At 37.2% G+C, this 12816-nt stretch overlaps 1 long non-coding RNA gene and 1 pseudogene across 1 annotated transcript; one reads left to right on the top strand and one right to left on the bottom strand.

Moving 5' to 3' along the window:
- Positions 1-1041: 1041 nt before the first annotated feature.
- LOC136284245 (uncharacterized) lies at positions 1042-3404 on the bottom strand. The gene is made up of 4 exons (XR_010719088.1): positions 3331-3404; positions 2176-2337; positions 1830-1907; positions 1042-1102 (listed from the first exon to the last, which is right to left on the bottom strand). It is a non-coding gene; the product is annotated as an uncharacterized lncRNA (long non-coding RNA).
- Positions 3405-5391: 1987 nt separating this feature from the next.
- On the top strand, positions 5392-6659 carry LOC136276961 (uncharacterized; annotated as a pseudogene).
- The last annotated feature ends 6157 nt before the right edge of the window (positions 6660-12816 follow it).

The raw sequence follows: 12816 nt of genomic DNA, 5'->3' as shown, positions 1-12816 counted from the left end.
CCCACTTCTTTAGCAATTTCTAGATCACGTTGATGGTACTGGATGGCTGTTTTAAACTGTCCTAGACTGCCATAAGCGTTGCCGAGATTGCCATAACTTCTTCCCTCTCCGGCCTTGTCTCTTACTTCTTTAGCAATATCTAGATGACGTTGATGGTACTGGATGGCTGTTTTAAACTTTCCCAGACTGCAATAAGCGTTGCCGAGATTGCCATAACTAATTCCCTCTTCGGCCTTGTGTCCCACTTCTTTAGCAATCTCTAGATGACGTTGATGGTTCTGGATGGCTGTTTTAAACTGTCCTAAACCTTGATAAGCGTTGCCGAGATTGCAATAACTTCTTCCCTCTCCGGCCCTGTCTCCCACTTCTTTAGCAATTTCTAGGTCCTGTTGATGATACTTGATTGCTGTGTGAAACTGCCCAACACGACGATAAGCACATCCGAGACTGGCATAAGTTTGTGCTTTGACTTTTACATCGGCATTCGATTTCCTTAGTAATTGAAGCAGACGTTCGTTATTGTTTTCAATCTTTAAACGTGTCAAGGGTAGATAAATCACGAGTGGATGTGCGAAAATGCAATGGAAATCTGTTTTTTAAAAATAATGAGCACATTTTATAAAAACCCTAAAATTGAAATGATAATTCGAACGTGGGTTTCTTAAAGAGATTTTAATTCAAGTTACTCGAGAGTGTTAACTAGCTCTGAAGCTCATTTATTAGTTTAGGTTCGGTCGTCATGGTGATACTTGTTTGAAGTTAAAAATGAGGGGCATTCAGTAGAAACTCTGGGAATTAATTAATATGGCCTCTTCTTTTAAGTAAAGTTTCGTAAAAAAAGAAAGATAAAATATAAAAGATAAAAGAAAGAACTCCTTATTAATATTTTAGCTTCTTTAAACTGCTCAGTGCAGTAATAAGAGAAGATTGCTTGCATTATTTGTAGAAGAATCTGCTTGGAACGTATTGATTTTCCTTGAAATATTATTCGCATTGCATCTCGTATCACGTTTGAAACATTCGTTAAAGGATACTGTCAATCCCATATGCAACCAGCTCCTTGCTTCTTTATCCCAGCAAAGTTCGACACAAGCTCTGGCTCCTGAAAAGGAGAGAATAATTGGTGATGCGAGGTTATCACTGTTAAGGTATAAACGTATTGATAAAATGGACTTAATTTGTCATTTAGCTGGGAACAAAAATTGTAATAATGAAGGAAATTTGAACTTGTAGAAGAACTAAAAAAATGAACAATAAGGAGGTAATGCAAAGCGGCTACCAATTAAGCTCCAACAGATGATGATAACGATGAATTTATCTCGCGCATTCTTCATTTTAATGTGCTCTCATGCGCTTTTCAGCACTTTTCGGGGAAGTTTTCGGACAGACTGCATTGAGCAGTTTAACTTTTGAAAAGGAATTTTTCAGGTGCCTCCTTGCCGGGTTTTTAACGTCTCCTGCTAAGAGTTACAGAGAAGATGCAGGAAACGGGGGTTACGGTTTTCCTTCCATATCCGGGACAAGATTATCAAACAATTTGCAGATGTCATAGCCAGGTGGCAGCACATTCTCCTGAGATGATTTTAGACTGAGTGTTGTTGTGGTCTAGGGCTTGAACCCTCGACCTCCGGCGCTCTAGAACGTGAACTAACCAGGCGGTGGTAGTTGAGAGCTTACTGACATTTGCTTATGCTTTTTACCCACATAACAGACATTGACATACCAGATACAATTGACATTTGGGGTGCAATTACCTGCCACAAGCCACACATCCTCTTTTGACGAAGTCAGAGAAAAGAATGTTGACGGCTTATATCTGAAAAACTCACCTTTCTCAATAGCTTGGATTAAAGTGGGTTCCAATTGAACAGCAACTGTTGCATCATCGACACATTCCACGTAGTTTGCTGTGAAATGAAGAAGTGAGGTTTAAAAAAGTGGTCATCACATGCAATTGCGGCAAAGACGCTTGGAAAAATTACAATTGTATAAATTGCTGTTCATTTACGAGGATCATTTCTTTGTTTAATCTTGATCTGCTAAAGGGTGATATCTTTTTCTATACTTCTTTTCTGCAGTTGCTCAATTTTTTTACTTTTCTTGGGGCAGATTGTGTATTCCGTTATCTTGTAACGCTGCATGAGAGATTTATATATTTAGAAATGAAATTGTTACCTAAACGGAAATGAGCTGTTGCCCTGTTGCTGTAAAGCTTGGCGTTCAGCCGTTTATCTTTGCAGTTCACTTGAAGTCCTTCCGTGTAGGAGATTATCGCATTATTAGCTTCTCCTTGTCTGTATTCTTTGTTACCTTTCTCCAGACATTCTTTCGCTATCACTGAAAGCACGCCATTTTAGTGTTAATGATTTAGTAATGAGTAATACGACCCTTAACCAATGATGCCAACTTTATATTTCCAAACGAACTGTTAGGTTAAAGGAGCTTAGAGCTATGAAAAACGAATATCAGAAAAGTCTGGGCTGTAGCTTGGCTATTACCAGTTCAGGTTTCTTGGTTTACATTTGGGTCTAGAGACTTTAACAAACCTCCTTTTATACGTGGCTTACGTTTTCCAAAAAAGCACAAGTTTCACCGAGATCCTATTTTAACTTAACTTTGTTTGCAATCGCCCTTCAAGAGAGTTTATCTGTGCATTTTGTTTGCTTTAAAATATGCAAGCTATCAGGAGTTTTAGCTGTAGTTTGGCTATAACCAGATCAAATCTGTTTGGTTTACATTTAGGTCGAGAGGCTCTCCAAAAACCCTTTTACACCTGCGTTACGCATGTTTTCTCTTTTTTGTGTGTGACTTGGTTTTTCTCATACATGTAGTTGTTTATTGAGAACATACTCGAAGAGGCTCAATGAAGAAAATCTGATTGGGAAAGTACCATTTTCATGGTCACACTAAAAATGACCACATTTTAGGTATTTTCAAATGCAAAAGGATGATAGTTCTTCTTCGCAATTATCATTCATTTTAGGTGCAAATTGTAGATACATCTTTATTCTTAAAAACACCGGGCGTCGAATAAGAAGTTAGCATTTCTAAAACTCAGAAAACTGAGTTTTACTAAGGCTAGGGGGCCAATTTTGTCACATTCTTTTCTAATTTGGGGCGTTTCAAAGCGAAGTCGCGTTCAAATTTATCGGTTATGAATAATTAATGATGTCTACGCATTCTACTGGTTACAAAGTTTGAAATTTGAAGAAACAATCTTTTGCTGTTTCAAAAACTTATCCACAGAACATAAGCAAATTTTGATGTAAATGTGACAAAAATTTCACTGGGAAGTCTTTCAAAAAATCTTGATTCACCTGGTGTTCTTACCTCTTAAAGGGTCATCGTATACATCCAATTCAGCGTCACTTGACTTAACTTGACTTTTCTCTGTTGCTGAAACTACAGAGAACTTGCTAGTGATCACATCTATGTGCAATTACAACTAGCATTCTAATACTGGCGTATTTACTGGATTACTTAAAACCTTCGAGTCGAAATGATCCAAAAAATTGTGCATCAGAATTAAGATATACTTAATCAAAAAACAGTACAAAGTCACCATGACGAAGTCTTTCCCTCTTGCTTTTCCTCACCTGTGGCTGGAAACTCATTTTTCACCTCCAGTTCTTCTCCCGTTGTTGGGAAGTTGCTTTCTGCCATAGCTAGAAGTAAAATTGGATCGATTGTTCTGCGTTACATTGCTAAAAATAAAAAAGAGGAGACTCAGATGAAAGTAAGTTAAAGAAAACATTGTATACTTAATCATTGAGGAAGAATGAGAATCTCAAAATTTCCTCCGTCACGCTGTTGTGGTTGCGTGACAGCTCCGGTCAAGTTCTATGGGTTGCGTCATGTTTGTTTTTTCATTTGTTTGTTTGTTTTCGCAGTCTCATCTGATAAGGCGTCGTTCAAGGCTGTCACTTAGTTGCATGCGGTAGGCACGGATAAGCATGGATCAAAAATAATGCAATAAAAGACTCTTTCTATCATTCCTTCATTATATCGCGCGTGTGGCTTGCGAGAATTCGCGAAACTTATTCCAAACCGAAACACCTTCAAGGGTTTTTGTAACCGTCACGAATTCTGCTAACACCCCGCGAGCCCATTGCGTAAAGAAACACGTTTATAAAGTTACCTATGTGAAAAATGTCCCTCAAAGTATTGAAAATTGCTGGATATAGTCTTTTTTTTGACAAAATTATAAGTTCTAGTGAATAAACTCCTTCATTAATTTTTTTTGAAGGAGCCAAGAAATTTTGAATAACCGAAGTAGCTGGTCCCTTTTGTTGGAGAAGGACCCGATTCGTTCATTTCGAATTGAAAAAAGGCACTGAATACGAGGTTATTTTGAGGGACTGGAAAAGATGGCACTGGAAAGTGTCTTATTCATCAAAAATCTTGTTATCGAGAAACATCATCTACAACAAATTGAAAGCCAAGCGCAACACATAGACTCCTGTATAGCGTAACCTTGTAGGCCATCGAATGAATTCACTGCCAGGCCATATGAGCATTTGGGGGAGGAAGTATACTGAAACCGAAATAAAACTTAAAGCATCTCGATATCGGAAAGCAAAAGAGAACTTTAAAATTAATTGTGAACGAATTGCTGATCAAAAAAGGATATTTTGTAGGATAGTAGTAAATAGGAAATTTGGGAAATTTCCGTGAAGCTGCTGAGGTGGTCTTGCCCTACAGCACAGGATTCTGCTCCAATATCAGCATTTACTGAGCCCACAGTTTTATCTTCCAAGCGCACGATGTAAACGCGCAAACATTGTGCCCATTTAATCAGTCATCGCGCGAAAAGGTATATCTACTAAAAACCGAACTCTGACAGATAATCAGTGAGAAATGATACTACTAACCACCTTGTAAATACGTAGTTCGATCATTTGAATACAAAAATTTATTCACCGTCCACGATTACCGTGTCAAGTTTCGCAAGGAGGTGGATTGATGTTCCAAAGCGTCTAAAAAATTAGAATAATTAATCGTGTCGTTGACGAGGTTTCGTTTTCATACGTGATCAAGAAGTCGTAGTCATCGTGATTCTGGTGTTGACACGTTTTTCCAATTTCTCTGCTATTTATTGTGTGGCTTACACAACCTGTACAGCCTCATTATGGCACGATCGGATTTATTTATTTATTTGTCCACGAGAGTCGAGCGCCTGTCACGTGGTCTAGTATCGTAGTATCGTACAGCGCACTAAACTGAGTCAGCTATCTTGATCACGAATAAAGGCGTAAGTTTCTAAAGAAACTGTGGTGCTGCGTCGGTGGGAGAGTATAGCAGGTAATTTAGTGTTGACAACTGGGTTGAAAACGTAAATTAGCCACCGTAAAGGGTAAAAAAGCTGACGTTTCGAGCCCCCTCTGACGAAGGGCTAACGCTCGAAACGTCAGCTTTTTTACCCTTTACGGTGGCTAATTTACGTTTTCAACCCAGTTGTTAACACTAAATTACTTATTATGGCACGATCGGATTTATTTGTCCACGAGAGTCGAGCACCTGTCACGTGGTCTAGTATCGTGGTATTGTACAGCGCACTAATCTCGTGGTCTCGAGTAATTTTTTTCAGGTGATGTATCACGACTTAGTTCTCCTCACACAAGCCAACACACTCAGACCCGGCTTGTGTTATAAGTGCAGCTTGTGCAAGAGCTTTCACGTTCTTAAAAGACAATATTTAACCGCTTGAATCTTCGGTACGGGTTGTACCACACTAAAAGGAGTCATTGCACTCTCACAAGCCAACAACTATCGGCTTGATCTATCGGTGCGGGTTGCACCACTGAGTGTCTGAAATTTTTTGAAAGTGTTTTAAAGTGTCTGAAGCCACCTGAAAGTGCCAGGAAGTGAAATAAATTGTATTGCAGTTGCTTTCTCCTTGCACTGTTGAGAATTCACGGAGGCATATCTCAAAACGAAAAAAGTAAGTATGGGAATCTCGATTGAACAATACCGGTCAAGTCATGGCTCTCATGACAATTTCGTGAAAACAAAGGATATCTTATCACGTTTTAATGATCATGGTTGGAGTTTAATGTTTGTGATGTTCTATTTAAATGTATTTTACTTGCCAGTATTGAAACAAGTTGTTGGACAACACAAAATGTGGAATGATGTGATGCTTTGGTTTTCACAAATGATTTTCTACAATACCTATATTCCATTGCTTATAAGGCAGGCAAGTGATGAAGAGGAAAATCCAGGCCCTACAATATTTGATGTCATTGATCAAACAAGAACAATATGTGCTGATTACAGTCATGGAAATGAAGCTCTCTTTGGTGAAAATGCTGGTAAGCAATGTGTAGCAATGTCACTTACTGCTATTATTTGAATAATATTCTTACCATTAGAAATAATTTGTATACTTCTATAAGATGTTCTATCCAGACAAATGATTATTTGCTTTTAACTGATGTTCCATGCATTGTTTCAATTTACAATAAAGTATACACATTAGAACATAGTGAGTCATTAACAGGAAGTTTCTTCATGACATCAAATAATGGGCCATACATGTCTCTTCAAAATTCTCTGACAGAAGTGTTTCAAATTGTCAACTTAACTACAATTGTTGTTTATTAACGATGTGTAGTTCCAGAAAATATCCATACCTCCACCACGGAGGGAATTTCATATAGGACCCCCCCACCCCTTCGGATTTTCCATTTTGGGGTAGCAGTGGTAGCCCCCCCACCCCTCTGGAATTTCCAAAGAATTTTCTACCACCCCTATACCCCCTGGAAATATATTTTTTTCTCATAGCAAACAACAAACAAGAGGGACGTGTGATTTTGTCGCGTGTATATTCGAGAGATGGCGTACACGCGCAAGGTAAACGTCGCTAACTAGCTTAAACTTAATGTTTGCTTTATTTTTAAATACAATACTTATCCTTAAACATTTAACACAGTATTTTCAGTACACGAAAGGAGAAAAAAACCGTACAAGTCGCAACAAAATACTTTTGAACTGTTAATGTTAATGTTAATGTTAATGTTTCTCAATGTTACTATCAACTGTTTTCGACTACGGTACGCCTGTACTTATCATTCATTGTAACATCGCAAGCAAGTAAGCCATAAAGAAATCGTCAAGTCTCCTACACATTATGATGCAACAGAATTAAGCTCAGTGCAGATCAAAATTAAGAGATGGCTGGAGTCAATAAGGGGTAGCGAATGGTAAATTTATGCGAAACTTTGCGAGACGGCGAGACCAGCGTTTTTTTTTTTTTTGCGAGACCGAAACTTTTTTAGTGTTTTAATTGCGAGACCAATTTTAAGACCCCAAAACGGCTTTGCAAACAATTCGAGGCTGTGAGACGTTTTGAGTCTTTAGAACCGCTCAAAAAACGAGACTGCAGGATCGATCTGTGAGATTTAACTTAAATTTAAAAAAAACAGCATCAGACAGTTATTTGTAAATTTTACGAACGCGAAACGTGTTATGACCGAGGAAAATCCCTAGGTAACCACTCCTGTTGGTTGTAATCTTTGGAGACTGGTAACGAGTAATGGCGGCTCCGTTCGAAAAACAAAGTGATTCTCTTCTTTATTTGATGTTATTTATGTTCCAAAGGGCTACAAGGATAAAAGAAAACTTTCTTTGGCTGCAGAACTGTTAGAAGCATCGTAATTTAACAACTTAAACTTCAGAACGTCCCACTAAAGTAGGTAAGTGGCGCCAATTGACATACGAAGAAAGTCGATCGACTTCCTACCCTCTGGACGAAAATTTCGCCTCTTACCCCCCATCCCCTCTGGAATTTCCTGGGACTTTGTCCCCCCCACCCCTCTGGAATTTCCAATTCTCTCCGTGGTGGGGGTATGGATATTTTCTGGAACTACACGATTGGAATAGGCAGTGAGTAAGAATTCAGAACAAAGCTTTAAAATTTTTGATGCTCATTCCAGGGATTTGCATGGGGTGCCCCACTCATTTGGAAAATGTACTTAGCTTACCATCGAAGGAATTGAAAACCTTGTATCATATTTGAAAATTTCCTGCTTACAAATAGGGGTTGTTCCTTTTGAAATTAAAGGTGTCTTTGTCAGAGATAATGAACTTGATTTGTAAAATGTTCATGAGAGTCCAAAAATTGAACATTTGCCTTTCAGAAATAAAAGAAACCAAACACAACATATAAAAGGAAGCAAAAGTCTTTAACTGAAACACCAGAAGAAAAAGAAAAAAAACGATTGATTGCTAGACGTGACTATGAGAAACGAAGAAGGGTAAATGAAAGTGAGGAATCAAGGGAAAAGAGGCTGGCCCAGGAGCTTCTGAACAGGGAAAAGAAACGTGCAAATAAATATTCTGAATCAAGAAAAAAGAGGCTGGAAACCCAATCTCAGTATCAAAGACAAAAAATTGCAAATGAATCAGCTGAATGTAGAGAGAAGGGACTGTTAAACCAACGTCACTATCAGAATGAAACTAGACACTTAATTGTGTTCACCCAGGCTTTCTGTTGGAAATAAACTTTGTTTTTTGTGCTTGCATTTGCCTAAGTTTTAATGCAATTATTGGTTTATCCTGTAACTGTTTTTGTGTGGTTTACACAAAGTGTAAACCACGCTATGTCAGGATCCAAGACACTTATTCCCTGCTGGATTTGTCACAGTAAACAGAGCGCTTGTCACGTGGGTTACTATTGTCGAAGATAGGTTCCAGTCTATGCTCGGCTAAGTTGCCTAAGCTTAAAAGCTTCAGAAAGTGACCATTTTCCAAAGGGGGCTGTAACACGCTATTGAAGATCATTTTTTTTATCTAGTTTTACATTCATTCTTGTTGCTTAAATTTCACACGCCAGCTTTCCTACAGTCAGCCTGTCTTCTAAAAGCAGATTACAGCATGGAGTTGTGCTCTCACAGGCCAACATTTCATGGTCTGGACCTTTAGTGCAGGTCGCGCCACATTGAAACTTAGGAGTCATTATTGACTCTCTGTGCGGTCACATTTCACATAAGTCATTTACCAGAACGTTTTTTATCCTGAATTTCTGTTTATACCACATGCTCAGTAAGAAAATTACTTAACCAGTCTTTTTAGTACATGCTAAGATAAAATTTTGGTTAAACTGCAGAATACCCTGCCACCCATGGCATTACATGTCATCTAAAACAAATAGAATAAACCATTTTTTGCCAGTAGTGAAAAAGGGGCTTTTTTGTTGCCATTAGAAAATCAAACACTGCTTTTGTCTGGAAATTCAATCTGACAGCCTCTTTAAATGAAATTATACTTTCATGTTTACATAGCTAAACCAATAAAAGTCACAAACATCTAATGCGTAACCTGAAACTGCAGTTTGTCGTTAACATGGTGCTAAATGTCTATTGTGATTGATTCCAAACTTTGGGGAGTAATCCATTGAAACTCAGTTACAAAGTGGTTTTGGCTTTTATGTTAACTGTGATGAGAATGTTATGTTTTCCAAGTTATGGCCAGAATTATTCAGAACTTAACATTTCATGACTTCCTTCAAGCTTGGCAGTCTTCTAGATTCTCTTCATAATGATTCAGATAAGCATTGGTATCTATACTTGGTAGCAATACATGTGTATTAGGCCTTTATTTGGTAGACTACAACTCCTTTTCAGTTACTTGTTTGGTTTGGTGAATTCATCACAATACTGATATACATGAAAAATTACACTTTTTTGATTGGCTGAAAATAGCTAGGTGCCTTTTTCATTTATCGTTAGTGAAAAAGTAATAACTCATGTACAAAATAATATAAACTGGGCTCAGCAACAATAGATCACATTAGAATCCAATCAGATTTACACAAAGTAGATTGTTCTGGGAAAGCTTGGATACTTTTATGTATATTGATAAACACTAACAAAATTGCATTTCTGAGTAAGAATTGAGCTGAAGGACAAATTTTGATGGCACACACTTCATTTAGTCAATACTGTCAAATTTATCTGCCATCAGTTTGTTGATTTCCTGTGAATGTGTATTTTTCATGTATACATTATGAATAATTAATAACATGATTTCTCATATGACAAGCACTTGTAAATTTTTCAAATACTTTAAACTGCACACATGCTATGAGCTCAACATTTGATGTTTGTGAAAAATTTACTTCTGCTTATTTAGAATACCAAAGTACACTTTAAATAACTTAGCTTAGACTTTGTTGAGTTTTTATAAAGACAATTCAATGGAACTGACACTTGTTACGTTTATAGTTAAAAGTTAGAGCTACTTGATGTGGATTAGATAACCATCAGGTATCCTCAGAGACCCAGGGTTCTAATCACATCTGTAGACCCCTTAAAAGCACAGTCTTAACAGATCAGTTCCAAACTGTCACAGTCATTCTGAATTTTGATTGGTACCAGAAGTTCAATCTTGTTCTAGCAAATGAGAGTGAAACAGGTCTCACAAGTCCTCTTTTGTGCTCTAACACAAAGTGATACATGAAGTTCAGTTGCTTACCATGTTTGTTTTGGACCTTTTTGTACGGTAGATTAGCACTTTGCATGATGATGTGAAGTTGACCATTTGCATGATGATGTCAAGTTCACCTATTAATTTCTCCACATAACTTGAATTTGGTAGACTCACTGGCATGAAATTACAATTTCAATAATAGAAAAACTTGAAAGCTTCTGGTAGTTTAAATCATATAATACCATCATACACTTGCCTGTACATTGAACTCTGCTGTGTTTAAGTTATGTCTCTGATTACTGTCCCTGAAATCTATTATGGTGATACTCTATCTCTATTGAACTTTCTGTTAAATAAAACCTCCAGGTAAAATTGTAAATCCTATTGGGTTAAAAATTATTAGCAACGTTAATGTAATGTTACTTCAGAGTACTTAACTCAACATATGATTTATTAAAATATTGCTTGTGTTCTGATCTTGTAATGCACCTATCTTTTTTCCCTAGACTCTTCCATTCGCAACCTCATATCTACCTACCTGAACTAAATTTTTTGTGTTCTACAGTCCCACAAAACCTAAATGCAAAAATTATAGTAAACTCTTTGCTCTCAACCAACTGAAAGTTTAACTTTATGCCCTAATGGACTAAAGAAACCTACACTCAGCATTGTGTTACTTTACATGTAGGTATTGTCCAACATTAGTCATACATTCAAACCGAATCAAGCTCCCAATGGCTTCTAGTGTAGATTACATCATTTCCCAAATGTCCCTGCCCTTCTCCAAAGTTTTGTCCTTGTGTACTGGTACACAAAATGTCAAAAATATTCATATGAAATTCTTCTCTAGAGTTCATTTCACATCATTTGCTTTGGAAAAGACAATCAACCTACAAACTTCAGAAGTCAATTCCACTTCGTTACGTAAACATAATCATGACTGAATCAATCAGACCACTACGGGAGATTATGCTGATGTTTTTTCAGTTCCTTAAATCCTCGGGTTACACGTGCAACCTTTGTTGTCAAAATGAGACCTCCATAACAAAGTTTGGCCAATAAATCTCATCTTCAGAATAAACATTTCAGGACTTTTGTATGCTAGTTATCTTGTGTTATTGATGAACAGGATCAATACTGAAAACTATCTAATGGTAATCAGATATTAGCTCTTTCAATAGAAACCCAATGAGACACCAGACACTAAAAAGCAGCTTAATTTCGTAAGCCACACATGTACGCATTGCGGACCTATTTTATGTTTAGGTAGGACCCGCGAGCGAGCAGCAAACCTGTGCTCTGATCGGCTACCCAAGAGTGCAAAATGTGTTTTGTTTTGATTCCCATTTTGATACCCCACAAAAGGAAAAAAAGAAATGCTTGTAGCTTGTTGAATATCTCGTGTAATGTTGTAACCAAAAAGTATATTGTTGTCACAAGAATAAAAGCTTTTCCAGTATTTTTGTCTAAAATAGAGGTCACAGATTCGTCCTAAATGACAACAAAACAAACAAAACAAAAATCATAACGAAACAGCAGATTCATTTGGTAATTCCATGTTGCACGAAAACATTTTGTTCTCACGTAATATATCCTTTGATCCTTTGCTGACGAAGCCTTCGTCTCGCTCCTTAAAATGCAATGGGGGAAATTGGCCGATGTACAGCCTTCTTAAGCTCGCACTTGTTCAGGAATACGCACGCATAAAGGAAGTATTAGATAACCGCGCACGGATACGAATTTTACCATCGAGTGTTCATGACATCTTTTGCACCTTCAAAGAGATAATTCAATTCAAGCAGATAAATTCGTATCCACAAGCGGACATGTATCATCCTTTTTATTCAAAGTTATCGATTGTAAATTTGAATGAAATACAATTTTTATGTAAGAGCATGGAAAACAGAGATCCGCTACATCGAAACTCAGCTCGACGGAAAACAATTCAATTTCGGACATTGAAATACAACAATTTCTTATTACAAGAAATATTGAATTCAGCTTCAGATAAAGAGTTAAAAAATGTTTTAAAAAAAGCCTTCATGGAAAGTAAACTGTCATGTTGATAAATTCGGTTCTAATAACGACCTTGATACCTTTATATGTGAAGATATAAATGGTACATTTACAGCGTGCGGTGGAGATGTCACGTTTTGAAAACTGAAAAATTGTAATATTTCTGACAACCATATTACCGTTGTTATATTACCATATATCGCGAATGTTACGATATCAAAAGAAACGAAGGGATTGTGTATTTTTTTTTTCAACCTCAAGCTTCGTTTGTTTTCGATAGATAATTGCTGGTTTTGACTTTGACGAGAACTATAATTATATACATCACGTTATCTAGCTCTGTCACATACTCATCACGCGCCTCTACCGCAT

The sequence above is a fragment of the Pocillopora verrucosa genome, chromosome 11, assembly GCF_036669915.1.
Source record: "Pocillopora verrucosa isolate sample1 chromosome 11, ASM3666991v2, whole genome shotgun sequence".
Lineage (NCBI taxonomy): Eukaryota > Metazoa > Cnidaria > Anthozoa > Scleractinia > Pocilloporidae > Pocillopora > Pocillopora verrucosa.
Note: the sequence above shows the minus strand (reverse complement) of the source record. Positions and strands in the feature narration are given on the sequence as shown.